Genomic DNA, 27,451 nt, shown 5'->3' on the forward strand with positions numbered 1-27,451 from the left:
GTCAGACCCACTTCACATACAGAAGCTATTTCCGTTCCTTTGGGCTCCTGAACTGTGAATCTGTGAATTGATTCAACTAGTTGCAAGGATGCTGGGGCGGTGGGAGGAGGGCGGCGAGAGGTGAGGAGCAGAGGACCTCGTTGGAGCCAGTTCTAAGCCCTCTGAGTCGTCCTCCAGGGATTTATCACCATCGTCCCTCCCTCCCAGTGTCCTTCCGCCAGTGTCCCGCCGCCAGCCTGTCCAGCCCTTTGCAGACCGCGCCCTAGGTCAGGCTCATCTTTTGGGGCAGGATCCTACTTGGATCACTGCAGCCGGTCCCTCTGGTTCTTCCTCCTTCCTCCTCCCTCCCTCCCCCAATGCTTCAGGTAGAGTGACCAGCCTAAAAACCCTGATCATGTCGCTCCCCCGAGCAAATACCTTCCCTGGCTCTCCACCCTTGGAGCCAGACGTGGCCCCATCTCCGCATGTTGGTACCCGAGGCCGCACCCAGCCTGGCCCCACCCACCTCTCCATCCCAGGCTCCCTGGCTCCAGCTTCCAGCCCTTCTCTAGCACCCCAGCTCTTCTCCAACTAGTGTGTTTCCCTTTCCGGGAATGCGCTTCCCCGCGGGGCGCGAAGGAAAAACTGACAGTCCGCGGGGGGGGGTGGGGGTGGTGAACTTAAAGACCCCGCTTTCATCAGCATGATGTTGTAGCAAACTGCCAAGAAGCCTCAGAGGAAACGAGCTTTACATACATATACATACCCGCCCTTGCCTCTGAAGCAACTTCAAATACCTTTGTGTTATTCTCGGGGTGTTTTAATTCTTCTGATCTCTGGATTCATGTTTTTGTAACCCACCAGACAAGCTTTTATCCATCTCTTGCCAACCTGGGCCTACACGCTAACAGACATATTTTCACAGCGATGGACAACAATGTTCTAATATTTTATTCAGTCCCATCCCTCCTTCTTTCTTCCTTCCTTCCTTTCTCTCCCTTCCTCCCTCCCTCCCTCCCTCCCTCCCTCCCTTCCTTCCTTCCTTCCTTTTCTTTCTTTCTTCCTTTCTTTGTCTAGTTTGGTTAAAATTTTTTTCTGTCTTGTGATAGTTTTGCAGGAAAATATATTCAAATAATTCAAATCAGGCCTTATCAAATTTATAGTCATAGTAGCCAGTGACTATGCTGTGGGGAGGAAAGGAAGAATGCTAGGCCTTTATCCTTAAAGTCCTCTAATTTTGATATTTTAATAAACGCCTGGAGATATTTCTGCCTTTTCCTGCATTTACCAGTCACTAGTAATATGCTATGAGAGTCATATATCCTGAAGCTTGTACCATGAGTTTCCTAGGGTGAGTGGGGACATATAGAGATTTAAACCTCCAGGATGCTTTTTTATAAAACCAGCATCTAATCCTCCTAATGCTTTCCAAAATGAGCACCTATCCATCTCCCTCTGGACTCCCAACAGGTCAAACCAGGGAGTCTTCGTTGAAATACACTTGGCATTTAAATTAAAATGTTTCCCAAAGCATCTTGGCAGACCTGTGACTAACGATGCCAGAAGCCCAAGGCCTGTGCCAGTTTCCTTTTTATCCCCCTAAGTGCTTGTCTCCCACAGGTCAGACGCCTGCAGATGTTATAGCTGTACTTCTGCATCACACAAACAGCCAGGCTGTAGGTACCACCTCTCCTGTATGGTGATGGGAAGCAGCATGTGCCTCTGACATGTGCAGTGCTCAGCCCCCATCAGGCTTTTTTAATAGCTAAACTCAGACTTTTTTCATCACAAGCAGCACAGTAAGCAGTTGTTCCTCCTCCTTCCTGCTTGTTTCTCCGCAGTTACTAAGTGATTGCTTTCCATTTCTCCTATTCCGTGAACAGTGTTATTGAAGAAATTGTAAATATGTTGCCAAAATTCTTTCTGAAGTGTTTTCATGGCATTGTAAAATTCATAGAAGTTTGACTTAGAAAAAGGGCCAAAATATCATAGTCATCCCTCAGCAAATACTGTCTAGTGGTTCCTTCAGTTGAATTTTCAGAGTTGGGCAATGAGAGATAGGCAAGACATTAATAAAATGCTCATTCTGCATAACTCCATGGTGCTTATGCCAGTTTATTATCTCTGTATAGCAATGGTAAGATGCTGATGAATCATTTGTTCATAATGTTTAAAGTAAATAAATACCTCTAAAGATCTCATTAATTTTTATCATGCCATCAATACAGAGCTGTATCTCTTTTAAGTTTTCTTCGTATTTCATTCTGCCTCTGCTTTTAATCATTAATGTCACCCTTGACTGCGTGATCTTCTGTTTGTCTGTATCTTAAATACGGTGCCTCGAACATGAGCTATTCACGCTCCCTAGTCCATAATAAGCTTCCTGCAGCCTCCCAAAATAACACTGACGCTGTTTACCGACTTCTTGCCGTCATTGATATCCTTGTAGGTTATGAATTCATATCTAGTTTCCAGTTTGCAGCCTCTAACATTACGACTCTCTAAATTTTTCTGACTCACTGAACGCTTGGCCTTCAAATTATTTTTTCCCTCAGTGTGTGATGACAATTTCCATTTCTCTGACCTCCATCTCATTTTATTTCTGTATTTCTTTCAAGATGCAGTACAACTTCTGAGGCTTCATATTCGACTGCTCCCCGTGTTTAAAATGAGCGCTAACTAGAGCAGAAAGTAGAAGACCAAAATGCTTTAAGGAAATACCAGATTATATCAATGTACTGGTCCACACTGGCTACCCATTTGCTTCCTAGGTTAATCCTAGATGTTGATTTTAATCTATCATGCTCCTAAGGGTTGGATTATGTGTATTTTATCATGAGCCTCAACAAGAAATACGTAGCAGTTCTCTTTCTTCCTGGGCACCCGTGAGGCAAGTTAGACCTGCCAAAAGCTTTCATTTTCATATTTTTCTTCTCCTCTGACACTAAAGATCCTTCACCCATTTTCCTTGGATCTACCTTACACGTGTATATAGCTGCCAAGAAGTTAGGCACTCAGAGAATTACATCGACGATTTCCAGCCACTGAGGAACCACTGCGTGAATTCATTAAATTGTTCTCAGTGGCTCAGTGGCTCTCAGGAGTTAGGTAGCACTTTGAGGGAATCTATTAATTACTGGAGATTCACTAAGGTCATTCTATTAGCAAAAGTAACAATATGATTTGCTCTAAAAATTACTGTTGCTTGTCACACCTCTTTTATAAACTCTCATGTATTTGATTGTACTTCCACTATTATTTTATTACAGGAGTCACTGCAAACTCAAATGCCTATAGGAGCCGGGTGGATAATGTAACAAGAACAGCTGGAAGCATTTGTTTCCTAATAGCATCACAATTTATAGTTTTCGACAGTGGCATGTTTGCATCTCAAATACAGAGGAAAACTCTTCCTGATTCATCTTTGGTTTTCCAATTTTTGAAAGTGCCTTGGTTCTAAGAAATATTTCACTTCCCTCCTAATTCTAAGAAAGACACCATAAACAGCCAGGTGTGAGGCAGCAATGCAGAGTGGTGGGGACTCAGATAACCTGCTGAGGAATCTCACTGCTGCCGAGAGGAAATCCTGGCCCCGTGCTGCCCGGATCATCTTGTTCTTTCAGAGATGCCAAAAATCTAGAATATAAAACTTGATATTGTGTTGGTGCATTCTCTTAAGAGAAGGACGCCCACAAAGTGAGGTCTCCACGTATCGTTCCTTTATAAGGTCTACAGAGAGGCTTATTCTTTCCTACCCTAGCTCCTAACTGCACAATAAGCAAAGCGTAGCAAATGCCTCCCAAATCTGGTATTTATTTGGGCCTCATCAATCTGAGTTTCAAGAACAGATTTCTTTTCTGGAGTGCGAGAAGTCTGATGACTACATCGTTTTCTGCATCCCAGCGTGGGATGGATGGCTCCCAACCTACTTCCCTTCATCTAACCACTCGCACATCCCAGCCCAGGAACTATTTTATCTCTGAAATCTGAAAGTCAGAAACCTATTGTCTAGCCAACAACTCTGCCCTTTCATCAGTCCCATTCCCTTACCTCCCCCAGACGCACCTGCCAGCCTCAGCAAGACCTGTACTTCTCTCACCCCACCCAACTCTCTCAGTCCATCAGCACTCCTGTCTGTACATTTTCCCCACCCAGCCTGGACCTCATGACCAAGACTTGCAGCCACATTCTCATGAGCAGACCAGGCCCTTCTATACTTTGCCAATCTGTACTTTGCATGAATCCAACCATGACTTTCTCCTGACATGCCCCAGGCTGCCACTCTGCTGGAGAAAAAAAAATCATAGCTCTGCTGACTGGACAGGTGTATGATTTCCGGGGTCAGTGGGAACTTTGGTGCTCTTAAAACAATCTATTACCCTTTGCTAACTGGCTCAAATTTCCATTCACCAAACTATTCCTCTCCAAATCCCAGCTAACCCACTGCCCCTCCATCTTAGCAATAGTCCTACGATTCTATTTCATGGAGACAATAAAATATCAGGTCATCAAGAAATAAACTGCTTTAACTTTTCCTCCATCCCATTTATCCTTACCTAACTGACCACTACTGTGGCTTAGGCTAACCTCACATCAGAAACCATCTATGAATGATTGTATGATTATTGGACTCTTCTGATGTGATTGTGTTTTTTTTTGGGGGGGGGGAACCAAAGGGTTTTGTAACCCTCCTTTGGGTAAAAGGTGGAGTGGGGTCTTCCCTGAAGGAGTGGCCAGTCTCAATGTCAATCAAGTAAGGACAAGAATCAAGGGTTTGGAAGGCAGCCTTAGACCAATGAGAGAAGAAATGCTTCCATCCTTCTGGTCTACCTGCTCTTGGGCCTGTCATCTCAAGTTTTTCACGGGTGCTCCAGGGCAGCTAGCAGGAGAGCAGGGCCACCAGGAGCCAGGAGGAGAAGGAGCTGACTTCATCAGCAACCCCCTAAGGCCAGACCCCTGGGCTGTGAGGAGAGGGCCATTGCCTGGCTCTTGTGGTGTGTTCCCCCAAGCTGCCAGTGACGAGGGGCTGGGTATTACAGCTCCTCCCAGCTATACCTTTGTGGATAAAGGGACAGATGGCCTGTAAAAGAAAGAGGAGCCCCTTCCCTCACGCCCACAGCCAGTGTGATGGCTGAAGCCACCATGGGTGAGATTCTGGGAGAAAAGGTAAATCCCTGAGGCAAAGATGCAGTTTCTCTCTCTTTCGCAAACCTGTCAGGACTGGGGCTGTTCTTCCAGCTCTCCTAGCTTGTTTAGTCCCGTCTCTTCATCCATTTCTCTCTCCATTAGCTGCTTTTCTTCTACCTATAAATATAAATGCCTTCCCCCCAGATTTTCAGTTACCAGCCTACTGTAACTGGTTTCCTTCCTCTTCTAATGAAAGTGCCCTCCTGAAGGTCACGGTTGACATACTAACTAACAAACCCAATGGCTACTTTTTAATCTTCATCTTTCTTGACCTTTGTGAAACAGTTGATATGCTACCTCACCTTGTATCATTGAAACTCTCCCTTTCCCTACTGAGATCCTGGGCCTGATTGTGCCCCAGGAATCTCACAGTCAACATGCCTTAGGTTTAAGTCACTGAATCTGTACTCCACATTTCTTTCTGTGGTACGCTACCTACACGGCAGCCTTCCTGAAGAACTCGGCATCGGCTTCAACTCCTTGCATCCCCCTGTTCCAGGTAACTGTTAAGGAATAGTTAAACGTGTAAATCAACCTAGAAAGGTCTCTCAAACCATTTCCACCAGAGTGGCCTGGTTTACTGTCTCATCACACTTGGCTTGGACGATTGCAGTAGCCTCCTAACCCTGCCCAACTCTAGTCCCTCCCAGCTTCAGTCTAGTTCTCAAACCACCCTCAGAATTGTCCCTGGGGGGATCACTTCTCAACCTGAAAGTCTCCAACAGTTCCCAATTCAAGACAAACTTCATTCTCCTTAACAGGCACTCATGGCGCGTAACAGCCTGGCCCCCAGCTTCCCTTCCAGTATCATTTCCTAGCCAGATATGCCCCCTCTATACTAGTCACAATGACTACTTCCCTGAAAAGGCTGTGCATTCTCACCCCCTGTGTGTTTGTTCATGGTGTTTGCTAGGTTTAGAATTCCTGTTTCCCTCCCTCCATTGGAAGAACTTAAAGGCATCCTTCAAGAAAACACAAATGTTTCCTCCTTTGCTAGGATGTTCCTGACTCCAGAAGACATAGTATGCTGCTATTCCTGGCTCTTAAAGTAGCACATACCTGTACTCCAGCCCTGATTACACTATACTGTGATTATTTATGAGTCTCTTCCCCATATGAGTTAGAGTTCAACGGAGGACAGCTTACAAGTCTTTATTTTTTTTTTTACTAGTTTCTGCTTTATAACAAAGTGAACATATACATCTGTTCCCATATCTCTTCCCTCTTGCGTCTCCCTCCCTCCCACCCTCCCTATCCCACCCCTCTAGGTGGTCACAAAGCACCGAGCTGATCTACAAGCCTTTTCTCCATACTAACTGAGCTCGTCAGAGTTTGACAGTATATAGGATTCACCTTCAAACTCTCTGCACCAGCCCAGAACCTGACACATAATAGGTCCTCAATAAATGTGTTGAGTTTAATACACTTTTCTTGAAAATCCATCTTTGTCCCTCATATCTTCATAAAATCCTTTCTTATTTTGTAAGGTCTCTTTCTTTGGATATGCTGAGTACGAGTATGTTTTATTCTATGCCTTCTGACTTTTCTTCCTGTTTTGCCGTATGATCTGTTACAAATAAATGCATTCATGAAGCTACCATCTGTTAACTATACATGGACTTTATGGAAAGGACCATATGTGATGCTATCAGGGAAGGCAACTGAGAGTTTGGGGTCGGAGGGAGGTTTATTCCCCATTGTGCACGCACTACATTTCCAATTTAAAAAGTAGTTAAAAATAATCAACCAAAGGAGCCATCCCAGCCCTGTCATAGGTCAGTAAAAATTCTGACGTAGCCCTGAGAGGTGCGATGTAGCAAAACCTGACAAGACCAAAAACATTCCCCCTCCAGCTTGGCACGCTGCCCAACTCCTTTCTTAATGAGTTAGAAAGGCCCACCTGTAGCAGTACACAACACAAGAGTGAGGATGAAATCTCCAGAAGGCTGCAGTGGAAATGTACAAATTACCTGGCCAAAGGAAGCTTCCCTAGACAGCGCCCACTCTCATGCACATCAGCAAACAGTTAGCCAAATGTCACCTTGTCCTCTTCGGTAGAGACATATGGAGGCCAAGTGAGAGAGCAAAGACAGGTTAATCCTGCTACCCAGGCGGTGGACGACAAGGCTTAGGACACGGCCAACCACACCCAACACCACCCAAAAAACTCAGAAAACAGAGGAGGAATCTGGGGCAAGTGAAGAGAGATTGGGAGCCATGCGCTTCGGTTTTCTGATCTGCCTGGGTACAGAGGAACACCTAGGAGGGGGCTTGGGATGGGAGCGAGGCTTGAATGAACCAGGGCTTCAAGGAAGTGACAGTCTGGCTCGTTGAACAGGGGTCAGAGGTCATTCTGGGGAAGCCGGGAGCACAAACTAAGACCCATCCAAACGCTTCTTGCACTATTAAACCTTCGTTAAGACCTAATGTGCAGGGAGCCTTCAATGATCTTTTCATATCATGTGATCATATAAACAGAGGATCTTGAGCTCACCTGGGACTAGCACAAGACCAAGAGGAAGTGGATAAACTAGGGCCACAGGGATTTCAGGCTCCATGGAGAGGAAATCCTTGTGCTGCCACTAGGCACTGGCCCGCATTACTGAGAGGGCTCTGGAATTTCCTTTGCACAAGAACCTTAAGGATAGGGTAGGCAATTATCTACCAGGATGGTCTGGGCCACTCCAGCCCAAAGGCAAAATTCATAATGAATGACTCTTTTGACCACCTGTTTCTGGGTGTTAAGTCACAGATTTTTAAAAACTTTTTAAAGTCAAATTAGATGTTGGGTTTTTTGTTCATTTGGTTGGTTGTTTTGTTTGGTTTTTTCAGTTCTTGGTAGTCTTCATTTTAGGGGAATTACTATTGTGTGTAATGTAATGTTTCAACCCTCTTCCAAAGCTACGTATTGCTCAGTGGAGAGGCGATTCCCCATCATTTGCTGCCTTGAAGTGGAATACCTTTGCAATCATGTATTCCCATAGTCTGAGTTCAAGTGTTGCACATAATTGGTACATTTTTTCCTACTGTTTAAATTAGGTTCCCTGGTTTCTCTTTATCCCAGGACATTCTCTTCTCTGGGAAGATTCTCCACTCGGGGAGTTATAAAATGGTTCTTTTCCTAACATGGTAACTTCTTTGATGCTGAGATCTTGCTGTGTTTGTAACAGTTAGGGGCAATTAAAGTGTCTAGTAGAGTACAGTGTTAATGCAATTAGTGTATGTGGAGCAATTTTAAATCACCTTCAATCTCCAGTTCTGACACAGTACCTTGGGTTTTTAACTCTGTGTTGCATCCAAAATTAAAAATGTCATCACCATATTCTCCAGTGTCAAAGTCAGGCTTACTGCCTCCATAAACTCTCCACACCTTCACCCATCATCTCTGTGTTCTTTAATTCATCCATCTCCCTACGAAGACCGAATTAGTCTATGCTGACATTTCGGCCATAAAAATGAGCCCAACCATCTCTGCTCTGCCTCTTCTTTCTTTTTAAACACACAGCTTAAATCTTAAGTCTTTCATAAGCCCCTTTCTCTGCAGTGGTGTATAAACATTTCATTCCAACAATTTACCGTTCTTACTCTTACTTGTAGTGAAATTCAAACCTTCTGTCTAATTTAGGATGTTAGGAAGCAAGCCTGGCTGTGTGACTCAGCCCCCAGATCTGAGATGCTTTGGTTAGGAGTTCCAATCAGAACCCCTGCCATTTAGTCACTGTTTGTCATAAGACAAATCCTTTAAACCTTGGGGATTTCATTTTCCTCTTTGGTCACACAGGGATAAAAACGCTGACCTACTGCCCAACCTGCCTTCTGGGATGGACACAGACCAACATTGGCAAGTGTTAAAGGAGGATATGATGCTGATTAAAAAGGTAGCAATTCGAGCTCACAAGTAATTTCCCCCAAAGGTCAGTTAGACCCACAAGATTTTTCTGGCACACACAGGAAGTCTCAGCCTCATCTGTATTTAATGTATTTCCCTTCTCACTGGTCCCCATAAAGGTGAGTTTGGGGTGTGGTAAATATTTCACAGTAAAACTTTCCATACCCCCAAATTTCAGAGGCCCAGTCAATGGCCCCCTTTATTTTCACTTTGAATATAATAAAGTGTCTGCTCAATCACAGAATATGGATATTTGTTGGAACATACACACTATATTCCCTTAGTGGTGTTATTGACAACTGACTCCTGTCTGTTACATTGACTTGGGGATTTCACAACTGCCCGCTAACGCCCCCATCAGCACACAGCATGTTGTAAAACCTTTTTAGTCTTTCTAGTGCATCTCACAAGCTAATAGCTCTTCAGAGAAAGAAACACAAAACCATGAGAGGACAGAAATTGTGTCCTTCCAAACTGTGACCTCATCAAGAAGAAAGAGAGAGACTAGCCCAGCGACCAGAGACTGTAATGGGGAAAACCATTTATCAATCCAGAAAGGTGGGTGAGTAATGGGGGTCATGGGTTGGGAACGGGATTATTCCTATGCATCAAAATGACAGAAAGCATTAGTGGAATTAGAGTGTTCCTTGTGCAGCTGGCTCGAGAGCTCTACTTGATTCTGGTGTGAGTAGAGTTGGGGTCAGGAACCAAGTACTCAGCAGTTAGTGTCCCTGGGCAAATTCATACCATTTCAGGCCTTAGGGGCAGGCCATGCGGGCATCTTGGGATGAGCAGGACATCTGAGAAGCAGCTTCACATCCTTACCCAGGCCTAAACATAGGCCCTTAGGGGGTGAGTAAACCAGGGCCCTGGGATGGGCCTGCTTTGAGATTCAAGCTTTATGGATTTATTTCATCAAGACTCTGTCTCCAGGATCTGGAAGCAGGATTTCTGTTAGTGCAGTTTCAGCATGTGGCAGCAGCTACACTGAAAAAAAAAAAAAAAAAAAAGAAGGTCAATCTGGGGAATAAGAAGAATGAGACAAAGGGAACCAGGGTCAACAGGCAATACAGAGCCTGCTTATCTCCTTCTGAGCCAATAGCCTCCCTGAGCAAGAGGGAAGGAGGAACATGGTGTCGAGACCAGGAAGAGGGGCAGGTAGGATGCATTTAATCTCACTTTACAGATGTGGCTACAAGGGCACATCCAAAGTTAGGTAACTTGCCCAGGGCCAAGTATGGCTCCACTAACTCAGCAACTATGCAGTCCTGAGGGGGGGAAAAAGCCAGTGTGCCCACCTTGAAAGTCCAGCCCAAGAACAGTGGGTAGCTATGGGAACACATTTATCTCTCTGTATTATATTCTGCAGATTGAGACCCAGTTCAGTCATCCTAGTTGGCTCTTCCTTACCAGAGGCCCAGAGACCTGGAGAACTTCCCCTACATCCCTTCCTGAGGTCACTGTCCAGAGAGACAAAGAAGACCTCAGGGTGTTGAGCTAGCACCAGGCTTGAGGATCAGCCATGAAGCTCAGGCGAGCATCATTGACACTTGTTACACCCTGGACACCATGTCAGGGACCCTAACCCTAACCCTCATAGACACTCTGAAGCACAGCTACTGTCATTTCCTCCATTTTACAGATGGGCAGACCAAGACGGCTCAGACAGGTGAAGTGACTTGCCTAAGGCCGAACCACAGGTAAGAGACAAGCCCATCTCAAGTTAAAATTTTCAGGGATGCTCCAGTGGGTTTTAACCCAGTCCCGCCCGTGGCAGCTCTGACTCCCAGGATGCCTAGAAAGGTTAAGGTTTGAAGGCAAGTGAGTTTGGGACCTCCAGGACGATGAGTACAGCTAAAGCAGAGAGGAGTACGGCAGAAGAGGATCACAGGCCCAAATGCCCAAGTGCATGGGAGCGACCCCCATCCTTTCCACATTAGGAGGCTGAGGAAGATGAGGATTCCTGGGCCGTGGGGAGGGAGAGAGGTGAGGGGCAGAGCTTACTTCAGCTGCTGCTCTTGCTTCTCCAGATAAAAGTCCTGCCGACGGAGGCCTGAAGTGAGTCTCATCTGTTGCACACCTGACCACAAGCTCCTCCAGCGCCTCTGGAAGTAAGAAAAGAACACTTGACATTAAGTGAAGGAGACGAGAAGAGAGAACTCTTAGAAGAGATCTCACTCTGGGGGTGGGGAAGGGCTAACCGGAGCTACCTGGCTGGAAGAGGATTTCATATAGATGATGGAATGACTTATCTAGAAAAGCCAACAAATCATCTCCAAGCAGCTTGTAATAACAATGAGTTCAGCAAAGTCGCAGGACACAAGGAACAAGCAGGACCGGCTCCATAGTTTGCGGCAGTGCCTTGCACAGTGAAAATGGAGGGCCTTTTGCTCAGAAATGATGAAGAGTTTCAAAACAGTAACAGCAGAGCATTAAACTAAATACAGGGCCCCTCTGAGAGCAGAAGTCTGTGCTACTGCATGGGTTGAGATGACCTTGAAGCCAGTCCTTGACTAAGGCATATGTAGGAGAAGCTGGCCAAGTACAAGGACAAACTCATAGAAATATAATTATAGATTTCAGGACTAAAAGGATGTGGCAGAATCTGTGGACAAATAGAAGAGAAACAATATAGCTGAAAAATGTAAGGAATAAAGTAGAGCTAACAGACATACGGAAAGTATTGAATCATAGGGCAAGGGATTATAAAGATTCTTTCTAGTTCTACAAATTAATCATATACTGGGACAGAAAATGAACTGAGTTAATGCAGAAAACAATAGAATGAAATCTATGAAACCACATTCTCACACCACAACATAACAGTACAATTATAATTAAGTAGGAAAAATAAAATTCTACAGAAACAAGCCACATGGAAATTAAAATTTTAAATACCACATTAAATTACATAGAGGAAAGCTACATCAGCATCAAAAATATATTTTTTTAAATAGCAAGCATGTAAGTACAACAAATCATAAGTAATAAGACGCCGGCAGAAATGTGCTAAGAAAATGTATCTCCTTAGATATATATTAACAATAAAAATGAGGATAGAAACATCATGAATTAATTCTGTGCCTAAAGAACTTCAAGATGGAATAAGGTAATGAGCCAAAACAAAGCAGGAAAACAAAAACACAACAGGAAGCTTTAAAATAAAAGACGAATAATCAAAATAAACCAACAGAATGGAAGTCTGCATTTGGACAAATTGGACAAAATTGATAAATCATTGGCCCAATGAAAAGGAGAAATTACAAGTCAGTCTAATCGGGGAGAAGACCATTAAAATAGCACAAATTTTGTTAAGAAGCACTCAGGGTATTCATAAGGTAAATGTCCCCCTTATTCAGATGGAGGAAGTGGTGGATAAACAGGGAGAGAGGAAGAGGAAGCTGGAAGGTCCAGCTTGTACATACATCATCTTGGGCCCTAAATTCCAGGCAATCTGGATGATCTGAAGCAGCGGAATGATGTAAAGACTGAGGTACCTCCACATTCTACGTTTCTGTGATCTGGACTGAGTAGAGAGATCTTCCATCCTAAGAGTTTTGACCAGACTGATTGACGCAGAGATTTACAGGCTTATTTTCTGAGGCCAGGGGTAATTCATTTATTTAACACCAGTTCACCTTCGGGTGACCAGGTCAAAAGAGAGTGGGAGTGTTAAGAATTTCTCTCTTAATCTTATTAAGTGGTTGGGTTTCACACTAGACCAAGCCAAGGAGAGGATTGGGTGAGGGCATGCGAATGAATTCCCATTTTGCCCTCATTCACACCACAATCTTCATTTTGTTTTATGCTGGTCATGGCTTTGGAATCAGACAAGTTTGGGTTTGAGCTCCAGTTTAATTGTGACCGACTGGATGACCTTGGGAAAATGATGTCATCTCTCAGTGCCTCAACTTCCTCATCTGTAAACTGGGGTTTAACATAGTATCTACTTCCTGGGGTTTCTGTGAGGGTGGAAAGAAGGTAATGAACCCACCACATTTCTGGCATAGAGCAAATGCCCATTTAATATTAGCTATCATTCTTTGTTATCATTGCATTACTTTGTGTAAAAGCAAATAAACAAGCAGTGTGACTAAGTCTATAAAAAAAAAACAAAGGTGAACAGCATTGTTCTTAGCTAAAAGTGTATGGCTGATTGATTTAATAATCATGTGTATATGATTTCTCACAAACATGTAATAAAAAAACATAGGCAGCAAGAAATAGAAAATATTATTAATTCATGATATATGAATAGGAAAAGTGAGGTATTATGACCTTGACACCTAACCGGAGAATTTTCTAAGCTTTTAAAGAATAAATAACCCCTTATACTACTTAAATTGCTCCCCAAATATATATTTTAAACTACAGTTTGTTTCCTTAGGGAACAATATTTCCTAAGTAAATTTGTTGGGCCTTGGCAGGGCTAGGAAATCTCATTAATGAAACAAAGATGTAAGACCTTAAGCAAAATCTTAGCAAGCAAAATGTAATAGGTTTAAAAAATTGTCCAATATGGAAAAAGCAGGATTTATTCCAAGAATGTAAAGTTGGTATATTATCGCAAAATATTTAATAAAATTAATCATGAAAAATAAGCAAAATAAGCACAGTGGATTACTACCTTAGTATAATAAAGAATAGGTACTTTAATAGTAAAAGCCAAATACAAATGCTAGCATGCTGCATTCCAGAAGAAAATAAAAGATATATAAATTCAGGAAAGAATGAAATTTTAAATTCTGATTTTGTAAGTTAATGCAGCTATATTTAGAAAGTAGAACTAAACAAGCCATAAAAGTATTAAAGATAATTAAGAAAAGATCAGAGGAATGAAGAAAAGAGGCACAAAATTCAATGGCATTCCTTTATACTGATGACACACCACTAGAAAATACAAAAAGAGTTCCCATTAAAACAATGAAAAAAGTCAATGATGTCAACTAAGAATAAATTGGCTTGAAAAATGTAAAATACAGATGGAAAAATAAAGATATATATAATAAAGCAGAAATCAGGTACCTGGGAAGCCTAAAATTAGAAAAGATGACAATATTTTTAAGTGAATAAAAAGATTTAATGCACTATAAAGTAAAAGTTTTCATGACATAAATATATAGAACTTTATAAATTGATGGTACACATCATCTGGAAACATAAGAAATCAATAATACCAAGGACTATTTTAAAGGTATCATTGTACTCATATTTCAAGCATATTTAAATTATTAAAATAATTATAAAACCACAGGAATTAGGTATAAACTATTAGGAAAAATTAATCAATTGAATTGAAAATCCAGAAATAATTTCAAGGCATTAGAACAGTGCTGTCCAAAAGAAATATAATGTGAACCACACATGTAATTTAAAATTTCTAATAGCCACATTTTTAAATGTACAAAGAGACAGGTGAAATTAATTTTAATAACCTTTTATTTAATCCAAAATATCAAAAATATTATTTCAACATGTAATCAACATAAAAAGTATTAATGATGTATTTTACATTCTTTTGTTCATATTAATCTTCAAGATCCAGTGTGTATTTTACATCTAAAGCACATATCAATTCAGACTAGCCACATTTCATGTGGCTAATGGCTACTATATTGGATAAGACAACATAAATATGATAATATATGACAAATTACATATATACATACATATATATACATATGTACTTATATATACATATAAATGACTCTAAAGAAAAAAATGAATACAAGTTTCTTATCCCATTCATGCTGCTATAACAAAATACTGAAGATTCGGTGGCTTATAAACAACAGAAATGTACTTCTCCCAGTTCTGGAGGCTGGGAAGTCCAAGATCAGGGTGCCAGCATGGCCACTTTCTGGTGAGAACCCAATCCCTGATTCATAGCCAGCACCTTCTCGCTGTGTCCTCACCTGGTGAAAGCTAAGGAGATTTGTGAGATCCCTTTTGTAAGGGAACTAATCCCATTCATGCAGGCCCCACCCTCGTGACTTAATCACCTCCCCAAAAGCCTTCTAACACTGTCACATTGGGTATCAGGAATTCCATGTGTGAATTTTGGTGGAGACACAGACATTCAGACCTAAGCAACAAGTATTATCATTGTAGCATTATTTATAACGTCAGCTCATTGGAAACATTCAAGTGTCACTAAATGGGGCCAGATTAAGAAAATAGTGTGAAATCAACAAAATAAAAATGCTCTGTAGGATATCTATAGATACTGTTCATGCACAAAAAAATGAGACTGTAAAGCTGCATGAAGTAAACAAAAGCTAAACAAAAAAAACACGTAATGTTCCTTATAACTACATTAAAAAGCATTCTTGTGCAACAACAAAGAAAATACCTGAATTGTGAGGAATGCAATATTAATACTGCCATAAAAATGCAGTGTGTGACCATATTCAAAGCAGTTTTGCATTAATCGTATTTCAATGGATGTAAGGTCTCTTTTCTCATACTGATATTTCTGCTTATGAAGGAAGGAAAGGAAAAGCTAGGCTATATGGCGACATGACCACAATAGTTACCAAATTTTGGTTATACAGTGCAATTGCAACACTGTCTGACTTAGGGACATTCAACTATACTTACTTACATTTCTTTGATGTAACTTAAAATGCTGCAAATTAGGCTTTGTCTTTTCACCTGGGGTTCCAGGAGAGAATTAATCTTCAAGATCCTAAGACATCCATTCATAGTATATACTGGATTGAGTTCTTTCCTTGGCATCCGGAATTATATAGCTATGTACCATCCTCGGGAGAATTGAGAAAATAGTCACTCCAACCACTTTCTGTGTTTTCTGCTTCAGAAAAGAAACCCTGGTAAATTTACTGAAAATCATACACTTAAAATGGGTGAATTTTGGTGTGTGTACATTATACTTCAGAAAAGGTGCTTGTTTGTTTGTTTTTAACACCAACAGCCTGATGGGCTCACAGGTTGTGAGGGATTTTCTTGAGGTTGAGCAACTCCAATGCCTTCTGTGAAGTGTCCCTCTCCAGCTTTAGGTCACCAACTGCTGATGAACCAGAGCTCAGGACCCTGTGTCATGTCACCAACAACCCAGAACGCAGCCCCAGTTACGTTCCTTTGCTGAATCTCTAACGACGTCTTTGCCCTCCAATATTCTTCTCCCTCTAAATACTGCACATGTGGGGACTTTAAGAGGATAAATGTTGTCAGAAGAGGGGATGACACATGAACTTCTGAATAATTCTGCTTATATCAGTGCATAGGCCAGGGCACTGTCAGCCCCTGGAGGCTTTCCTAGGAAGATTAATGATTATCTGAAATCAAACGGAAACAAACCAAGGCCAAAGAGCAGTAATCAAGCCCCAAATGAACACACACTCTGAAAGCTCAGCCTTGGATCTTACATCAAACAGTAGTCAGTGTTTTGAAAAATGTAAGAAAACTGGAGGGGGAAGGTGGACGGGGGGATTGACAGCATCACTTCATGAAAAGGGTTTTATTCATATTGCCCCGAATAAAATGGAAAGGCCCACTGTGAAGAAACTGAGGGCGGAAATATTTGTCATAACTCTTGATAGCCAAGGACCCTTCATTCTGTGTTCTACAGAATTCTGTCAGAAACCAAATGGGTTCTCATTCAGATGGTCATTCTCTGGGGTTGATTCCCTGGGAAACTGACTCTGAGATGGAGTTTGGTGTGTAGGGGGTTTCTTAGGAGTATTATCAGGATCAACACCCGTAAAAAGGAAGGGAAAGAAGCAGGACTGGGCAGAGGAAGAGGCTGGGATGGGCTTTTTTATCACAACAGAGGGCTCAGCCAGCCCCACGGGGAGCTCTGGAGCCGAGATGTCCTGTAGAGCTGTCCCAGCGTGGGGCGAGCAGGGTGGCCAGGTTTTGCACCCTCCCACTGACCAGTTATCAGATGTTGGCTGCCCTGGAAAGAGGGCATAACCTTGGGTGAGGCATCTCCCCCCCAGCCAAAGGCAATTCTGAAGAGGGTTGAGGGCCATCTGCTGACAGCAGTCCCAGCAGCCGGGGAAATGGGTCCTTCAGTCCTGAAGGCAGATCTGGGTGATGTGTAACAGCATCCCGTACATTTCTTTAACAAGTGTTTATTCAGTATCAGCTGTGTGTCAGGCACTAGGCTCAGGTCTGTGGGAATAGGACTGGACACGAGATATGTATGATTCTGTTCTTAGAGGATTTTCCAATGTCCAGAGTAAGAAATCTTCACTCCACCACGAGGGCAAATTGAAAGCCTTTGACTTAAAAAGCACTAAGAATCAGTTTGCTGTTGTTTGACATCAAAACCAATTTGTTCGCTCTTTCTCCATTTTGAGTGGAACTTCAAGAGTTCCTTTAAGAAGGATCCGAATCAGTGTCTCCTAAAGCTCATTTGGATGCCTTGACTTTTTATTGGGATCAAAGAATCATGGAATTTTAGACCTAGAAGAGACATTAGGGATTATGTGGTATAACCTATCTCCCAAAGTTGGAGACATCCTTACTGCAGCATCTCTGACACGTGGTGATTTGGCTTTACTTGCATACCTCCAAGTACAGGGAACTCACTATCCAGAGAGGAATTCCTTTCCATTCTTGGATAACTTCCACTGTTACTCATGACCTCTACCCACTGATCCTAATTCTGCTGTCTTGAACAATATCAGGTACCACAGTCCTTCAGGTATCAGAAGACACCTGCTCATCTTAGCCTCCTCTCCTCCAGGTTAAACATGCTTACTTCTTCTGACTGTATCTCATAGGACTCTATCTTTTTGGTGTCTTCCTAGTGTTTCCCCTGTGTTCTTTCCCCTATTACTCCTTGACTTAGTTCAGGCCTTAGCCTTACATTGTTGTTCCCAGCAGGCTCCAAACTGCCCTCCCAGAATCCATGATATTCCAGGCCAGAATCATCTTTTTAAAACATACAAATATAAAGCAGAAACTAACACACCATTGTAAAGCAATTATACTACAATAAAGATGTAAAAAATAAATAAATGAATAAAACCAAAAAATAAAAAAAAAATTTTTTTAATAAATAAATAAAACACACAAATCTACTAGTCACTCCCCAGCCCACCCTCATTACAGTTTGTTTGAATCCAAGACCCCAATCTCTCACGTAGCACAAAAGGCCCTTCAAGATGGGCTCCTGCCTAAGGTTTGGGCCTCAACTCCCACCACTTCTAATGTGCATCCTAAGATCAAAATATCCTCTTTTCTTCATTCATATTGTCCCCCTTCCTGCTGTGCCTGTTCTTCTATGTTTCTAGTGAACTCCTATTTAACCTTGAAAATCCATTTCAAAAGTCAGCCCCTCTGTGAAGGTAACCCCAGAGTTGTACCCTTCTCTGCTTCTGCAGAACTGCTCAACCCTCTCCTCTACCGTTCACCACACTGTTCAGTAATTATCATTTGTGAGTCTACCTTCCCAATTAGATTGTAAGCCTTTGAGAGCCAGGCATTCTGGTTTATTCTTGGCATATGATAATTCAGTACATAAGTAAATGAATGAATGAATGAAAAGTGAATGCATATAAAATACTTTTCAGAACCATCATCAGCATAGTAACTCCCCTCTCAATTGTTACATTTCTCAAGATCTCTTAAGGACATCTTCACTCTTTGAATGTACAATTACGTTTTTGAACCTGAGAACAGAAATTTGCATTTCTCCCCACAAAGTTCTACCTGTAGATTTATTGTCTGTCATAATAAAGTCCCATCTTAATTCTGTTACCTGTTACGTTAGCTAGTCCTGTCTCAGTTTTGTATCATGTGTACTGCTCTTATACTAGAAAAGGGATAATTTTGTGTCTTTAAATAAGTTACTGACAAAATTGATGACTAGAATTGGGCCAACAACTCATAACTTTCCTCTACCAGCCTCCTTCCAGATGCCAAGACAACAAGCTACATCCTTATGATGCTGCTATAAAAAGTCCAATCATCTCCTCATCATTGGCCGAAAAACTAGCCAATCCATACGGTTTTTTCTTCATGATAGAACAGTGGGTCTATCATTAAACCTCTGTATTTGTTTTAAAGAAGAGGTTCTCAAGTGATTAGGGATGTGAATTAGTGACAATTTTCTTAGATTTTCAAACTGTGTATTTCAAAATATTATCTTTATACTTGACCCCATGCTCAGTCCATACTGATGACATGAGTGATTATCTTGAACTAATAAAAGGAAGAGGAAAATATACTTCATTAATATATTACTGGTTCCTTCCTAAAGCCAGAGTGCAGCCCCCTTGCTGCCCACCCCCACCCCATTTCACTTTAGCCTTCACAAGCTATGTATTTTGCTCTTACCTTTACTCTAAAAAGATAGGTCTTTGTGTTATTTAGTCCCTTCCTGTAACAAAATGACATAGTTAGGTTATAGATTAAATCTTGCCACCTGAAGCAATTTAGAGTATGTCTCTTACTCTAAGATGAAGAGTTTCATCTTATTCTCTTTCAGCAGCTTACAAGTGGACTCCCTCCGAAAAGACTCTGATTGTTAATTGTTAAGTGTATGCCAAGATCACTGTACTAAAGTCTGGGTCTGTCAAATGGGGAAACAAAGTTCACTTGTAAGATCTAAGAATTAGATGGGGGAAAAAATAGATGGTTTGCACTCACTTTCCCAACTCCAGTGATGGAACCACAGCTGATGCTCCGTAAAAAGTGGCTGAGGAATTAAAAAATAGCATGGTCCCACTGGCTTAAAATAGGGACCCTCAACCCAATCTTAGGCCTTTTAGAAAAGTTTCTTGGCTTATTCGTAATAAGAGCCAAAAATGTTACATTCAGTGGGGGAAATCTGGAAGTGAGGATAAGGAATACACAGAGGAATGGAATTTACAGACTTCCAAATCCCATTGGAATGTACAAATTAAAAGACATAAAATTCATCCTCATCATGGGCCTCATGAATATTTTTCATTGACCTTTTCATCATGATAGAGTTTTTAAATCCACAAAGAAAGTTGAAATGTCAAGACACTAATATATTTTCATGTCTATTCTGACTTTGAATGAGTCAATCTAACCTTGTTTTTTACTTGCTAAAGAATCTGTTGACCTATTCTAAGGTTATTGTAACATTCAGCCCCCAGAAGTCATTCCCACTGAGGTAAAAATGAGACTAAAGCATTATTCACTAAATTAGAAAATTTAAAGGAAACTCAGTGCTAAATTTAGATGATGCCAGTACCTTGGTTGTTCAAATTATATTCAAGTTTTTCCAAATAAGCTATTTAGGAATCAGAGGATGAGGCAGTAACCCATCGCCTTATTGAAAAAAAAGCTAGATAATGTCCCTTTGGCAGTAAAACATTCATAAAGTCCAAAGCACAGTATTACTCATTCCTCACTTCTGACTCATGCAAATTTTTGGAAATAATCCTTCTTTAAATGTTGCTGTAATGGGAAATAGAAAGAGCAAAGTTGTTTTGGCACAACTTCACTCTTGTTTTGTAGAGTTATGAACTGTGTTTAGTTTCACGCTTTTGATCTTGTGCATTCTGGATGATATATTTGCACACATAACATCTCTATATACATTAGAAATAGGCCTGCTATGACAGCTCCTATGATTTAAAAATTCTCTATACAGCTACTTACAGAAATGTCTTTTACAGTAATCTATTATTTTCCACCATGAAAATACTTAATGCCATCAAAGTAAAATAAATTTCATATAACATATATTGTAATACCCTTTATTTGAGGGTATGACATCGTAGCTTTGCATAAGGAAAAGTTGATGAGAAGTAAATGTTTACATATAGTTAATTTTACTTTTGGAAATAAAAAGGGAAAATGGATTTTTAAATGTCAGTGCTATTAGGACATATCTTCCTAACAATAGTAAAAGAAAGAAAAATGTTCCTGTCAGTCTAGGTCAAGGGTATTCATTTCTGGGAAATGTTTCTAAACCACTCTGATCTGCTATGATTGCACCCTCCTCTGAAGTTCAATGGAAACTGAATGTTGTTTCACTCATCCTGTCTTATTTTTAAGCATGGAATTTGGAGTCAGTTGGGGATAGGCTTGAATCTCATCTTGGTCTTTGTCAACAAAAAGGGGCAATCATACCTTCCACAAAGGCTTATTTTAAGAATTAATAAGCAAATGCATGCAGAGCAGGGCCAGGCACATGGTAAGAGGTATAAAACCAACAGCTATTATTATGATTTGACAGTTATATGTGTTATAAACCTGCTGAAACATTGAGAGGTGAAGTGTCATGATGTTTGCACCTTACTTTCAAATGGTTCAAGGAAAGAAAAAAAAAAGTATATATGGAGAGAGAAAGAGAGAGACAAATGTTAACAACCAATGATATTAGATGAAAGTATACAGGTGTTTATTATACCATTTTTTATCAAATTTTTCACAGATTTGAAAGTTTTAAATAAAAAATATGAGAGGAAAATGTAAATTATAACAGATTGTATCACTTCCTTGCTTAACACTAAAAAGAAGTTACTTGTGCACTTTCACATTTCAATCTTATAATGACCACTTAATCCCATGGATATCCCACACTTCATGATACACATGAAACCTCACTATTCACAGACAGTTCCCCAGTCAGTCTTTCCATGTGTCTGTTTTATTCATCATTTCATACTCTCTCCTCACCAACTCTCCAATCTTATGACTCCATTCTCCGGCTCTTAAAAATCTTCTGAGGAGACTTCTATTTTGATAACCCATTTAGTTTCTCTTACTGGCTTGGGGAGGATCCTTCTTCATGATTTTGTTGATTCCTTGACTTTTTTTAACTTAATAGTGCAACAATTTAATGCATATTTGTGGTAAAATAGAAAATTCAAACTACACTGAAACATAGAGGGGAAAACAAAAGTCAACCTCCTCTCAACTTCTTGGTCCCACTTCTTAAAACAACCACTTCTAATAGTTTAGCATGTATCCCTGCAGATAATTTTTCTATCCACATTTAAAGATATAGGTACATTTCTATAAATGGTGTTATATATTTTTCTTATCTTATTACATTGGCTTGGATTCCTAGAACAATTAAATTACTAATAATAACAAATATCCTTAAATTATTCCTGATTCTCCCCTTTTCCAGTCATATTCCCAGATTTAAATTATATTTCTTTTGATAGTCTTTGCCAAAATAAACTCTTATTAGTGGGGCTAGCCTAATTTCTCTACAGGTAAGAGAAATCAACCAATTAGACTCTTAATTCCTTAAGGCAGGAACTATTTCTTACACTTTGTATTTCCTTTTGGACTTATCCATTCATTTGCTGTTCCCACTTGTTGAGTGAAAAGACCAAATAAAAATTAACCTTTTTTCTGGAAGTGAAGTCAGTTTTACTACAGATTAGTTTTGATGTACTAGAAAGCCATCATGATTATTCTGCAAACATCACTGTTGGAGGCTGACAACTGAAATTTAATAGCTTCTAGACAAACATACCTCAAGCAGGTTTTGTAATTTTAGGCCTGCTGTGACTAACAATTAGGTGACAGCATGCAATAATTTGCTTAAATAAAGGTGTCAAATGAAAAGCTAACAAGACTTGCTATCTAAGTCATTAAATTTTGAGGTTTTTTTGTAAAATCCAATAAAGCCTACTGTGACCCACACATTTCTAGGGCTGGAACTGAAGTCAGAGGTAATATTAGCAGAAAGAATGCTTGATGAAAGTAGAACTTTATAGTAAACCAGAATGCATCCATAACAATACCTATTTCCTGCAAAGTTAGAAAAAGAGTGAGTTGACCACCTGGGCATAATATTCAGTCCATTAAACAACAGAAATATGATCTTCCTCATGAGAAAACTGCACACACAGTTATTAAATCTCTCTGTATTTCCCTTCAAGGAGTTTGAGTGGATGGAGTCATTGAACTTTTTATTGTTGAGTCATAAGAGTACCTAATACATTCTGGAGTAAATTTTATCATCTGTGAATTATATCTCAATAAAGCTGCTATTAAAAAAACCCTAAGTCAATGCATCTTGTTACCATTTTTGTTCTTGTGGTAATGGTGTCTTTTCAATTATTAGATGTGTGTAAAATGAGAATTCATACTCTTGGAAAACCACTGATGTTTGTGAAATTAAAATACAAAAAAATAGTTGACATTTTCTTTTAAGAGGTAAATGATTAATTCTGGGTTTTTAAGGTGGAAGATATTAGTTTTCCCTTTGACAATGAATAGTTTTATAATATAGTGATACTATGTAACATAACTGAAACATATGGAATTTCAACCTTAATTTAACTTGCATATTTTCTTTCCTCTGCAACCTGTACTCAAAAAGAAATGACAGCTTAAACAAGATAGAACTTATAGTACTACATCAGAAGACTCTATATGTTAGAAAAGAAACTGATTTCTTTGATTTTAGCTTAGGTTTAAAGTAATTGAATTTCCCTGCAGGATTCAATTCTGTACTAGATTATCTCAGCCTATTCTCATAATCACCCCCCCCAACAATGTTTCTCCAACTATTTTTTCATTATTGCCCCTCTAAGAAACCTTTTTTTCCCTAATTTCCCCTCTCCCTCATGAATTTTAATTCTACAGATATACTGTATATCTCTTTATATTACTCTATGTACCACACATCTATGCTTTATCCATAAAAAGGGTAAGATTTTTTTACCAACAGAATCAATTTTCACTCCCTTTGGAGTGATATCGCCCCCACTGAGAATGCATGGTGTACGTTTAAAATTCATGTGTGTGTCTGAATGTACATATTTTACTTTCCTTCCTCTATACAGAATTTAGAATTCTTTCAGCAACTCAAATTTAACATTTATGAATATAAGTAGATAAAATTTAATTTTAATATATTAAAGTTAAGAATAATTTGGAAAATATATATATAAATATTTTTAGATATGTTAAGTTCAGATAAAATATCAGGCAGACTTCAAAATTATTTTTTCTGAGACTATTCATCAACATCAGCATTTGTTTATGCTATTAAGTGGGGGAAAAAAGTAACATACAAAACTATACCAAGAGTAGTTTATACATTTTCTAAAAATACAGACATATGTGAGTACAAATGACTGGAAAATATTCGTTAAAATGTTAACAATTATCTCTGGAGGCAAATACTGTAGATGAATTTCAGTCTCAACTTTATACATGTCTGTAGTTTCCAAGTTTTCTATTATGAGTTTGCATCACTATTACAGTTGAGGAAAAATGGTTACCAACAAAATATTTATTGAAATTAGCTCATACCAGGGAAAAATGTAATCATACCTATTTTATAATACTTGAAGTAATGTATTTCTGTAGCCTTTTGGGAAAAGGTTTTGTTTTTGTTTTTGTTTACAAGTCATAGACAGTGGTACACTATTTCTAGCCCTTCGTCTTCCTAGGATTTTCAATTCTTCCTCAGCAAAAGTACTAACCCTTAACAAATGATAAGTTGACTCTGACCTAGGCTTTTAGCAACTATCCTTCTGTAGAACCAACTTTAACGTATTTCAAGGCTACAGGGGAATCATTCAGCAAGCAAATGTTTGCTGATGAGCTTTTTAAAGAGAGTGAATCCAGCAAGTAGCTACAAGCCATCATGCACTCGATTTCAACAGAGCCTATTTAAGTAATGACTCACATCTGAATATCAGCAATTTGGGGGGCTACTGAAGAAAAAATACTTTGAATATCATTTGAGTTACACAGTTTGCAGAGTTCTCTTATTTGTGTGTCACTTGATATCATTCCTATTATTTATGGGTACACACGAGGCAAGTGAAAGAACTGATACTCCAACCAAAGACTTAGACTTCAAGTTCTGCATTCTTCCTCTCTTTGGACCATTCTTCCTTTCTAAATAAAATCAGTGAATATTTTAAGCATGAGTAAAGTAACTAAAGCAATTAACCAGGATGTACAACCTTACCAACCATGGCTTGCTATAGAGCAGAGTTTAAATGTACCCCTACTCTCTCTTACACTCTTGTGGCCCCACAGAAAGAGCCACTGCTGGCACAGGGCGTGGTCTACAGACCCATTAGGAAGGTTCCATCCAGATGATTATCACCAGTGTGGTGGTTTCTGCCTCAAAGCCTGATGGGTCCTCTCATCCAGTACTTTCAGGATTTAGAGGAGGGGCAGGATGGCGTGAGGGGTGAAAGATGAGACCACAGGGTTTCAGAAGGCCACCCTCAGACTGGGCTCAGGGAGTCTGTGCCTGTTGTGGAATCACAGAGGAGCACCACAGAATGAGGCGTTTAGTAGGAAATGTGCTGCAGTGCACACCACTTGACTGTGATCTCCTAGGTCAGTCCCAGTCACCAACCCAAGCCTACATACATTCAGGACATAAGCCAAAACACCAAAACAATCCTAGTCTACTTCTTTTAATGATGGATTGCCTAAATTTATATTTTAAGGAAAAAATAGCTTACAGTTTTAAAATACATATTCTGTTTCAGTTTTTTAAAAAGATATATTATTCACTTAAAAAATCCCTAAAATTCACCTGTAAGCATACAAGTTAATAATATAAAACAATGAAAATGTTGTGGTTCCTATCTATTGTCCTCCTAACAGAACAACAAATCTCACCAATATTCATGATCAGCCTATTAAATTGGAGATGAGTCACCTCCAGGATCTTCCCTTCAATTTCCTTTGGGTAGTAAAATAACAGATCATGATTCAGTTTTTTGATGTTGCTGTACATTTAGCTTGAAAAAAATACAAAAATATATCAGTGTTTAAGTACACCAGTGCTTAACTATACCTATGTATATACAATTGACATAAACAATCAACTGATTTTTGACAAAGGTGCTAAGATAATTCTATGGAGAAACGATAGTCTTTTAAACAAATGATGTTGTAAAAACTGGACATTCATATGAAATGTGAACCCTTATCTCACACCATACAAAAAAATTAACTCAAAAGGGATCATAGACCTAAGTAACTCAAAATGGATCATAGACCTAAATGTAAAAGCTAAAACTACTTATAGTTTTAGAAGTCTAAAAGAAGGACTTCGGGAGAATATCTTTGCAATTAGGCAAAGATTTCTTAAGAAAAAAGTTTTAACCATAAAAGAAGAAAATAGAAAACTATTTTCCATCAAAATAAGAACTTCTGCTCCTCAGAAGACACCATTAAGAAAATGCAAAGATAAGCCACAGACTGAGAGAAAACATTAGCAACACATATATCTGACAAGTATCTTAGAGCCCAAACATGTAAAGAACCCTTACAACTCAATAATAAGAAGCAACCCAGCGGAAGAAAAATAAGCAAAAGACTAGAACAGCCTTTTCAAAAAGAAGTTAACAAATAGCCAGAGAGCTCAGAAATAAAAGATACTTAACATCAATGATCACCAAGGAAATGCAAATTAAAGCCACAATGAGACACCACTATACACTCACTAGAACTGTAAAAAGTAAAAAGATTGACAATACTGAATGTTGATGAGAATGCAGAGAAACTGCAACACACACTGACAGTGGGTCCGCAAAATAGTGCAACCACTTTGGAAAGTAACGTTCTTTATCCGTGCTGTCCAATCCAATAGCCAATAGCCACATATGGTGCGTGGCTGGTGTGAGTGAGGAAATGGATTTTTAATTCTATTTAATTTTAAGAAATTTAAATTTAAATAGCCACATGCAGTGCATGGTTGTTGTATTGGACGGTGAACAGTATAGCCCTCGCTACTTAATGTGTGGTGCCTGGACCAGCAGCATCAGCATCAAGGGGCAGCTCGCTAGAAAAGTAGAGTCTCAGGCCCCATCCCAGACCTGCTGAATCAGAACCTGCATTAACGAGACGCCAGGAGGCTCGCGTGCACATTGAAGTTTGAGTAACACTGCCCTGTATCTGGAAGGCTACAAGTCAAGTTACCAACGTTATCTTCTGAACCGAGGCATGAGCCTGGTTGCCATAGGGGTAGAGAAGAGGGGAGAACACTTGGACTTTTTCCTTTAGACACCTGTGTTGTTTGATTTTGATTCAACAAATATGTATTACTTTTGAGATTTGTAAAATAGTAAAGATAAAAAGGATGGTGGAATTACCATACCAGCTGTATATAGTTAACACTAATGTTTAGTGAGCTAGTACACATCAGGTAAACTGAACACCTTCTTCTGATGGGCAGAATAGATTTGAACTCAAGGAGGGAGGCTTCTTGAAGATAGGCTTGGGTCCTCTCTACCTATCCCTCCTCATCCCAAGCAAACCCACCATATTTAATAAAAAATTAATTAACTACACATCTCAAAATCCTGTTGTCTGCCATTACTGTATCCAAGAGTGGTTAATGAAATAAGCCCTCTCTGAGCCAACAACCTAACCATCGGAATTGGTTTGCACCCAGAAGATGAATATTGCCTGCAGATTTAACTGAAGCCAGTACTTAATGTGAATTCT

Source organism: Hyperoodon ampullatus (assembly GCF_949752795.1).
Source record: "Hyperoodon ampullatus genome assembly, chromosome: 5".
NCBI classification, from domain to species: Eukaryota; Metazoa; Chordata; class Mammalia; order Artiodactyla; family Ziphiidae; genus Hyperoodon; species Hyperoodon ampullatus.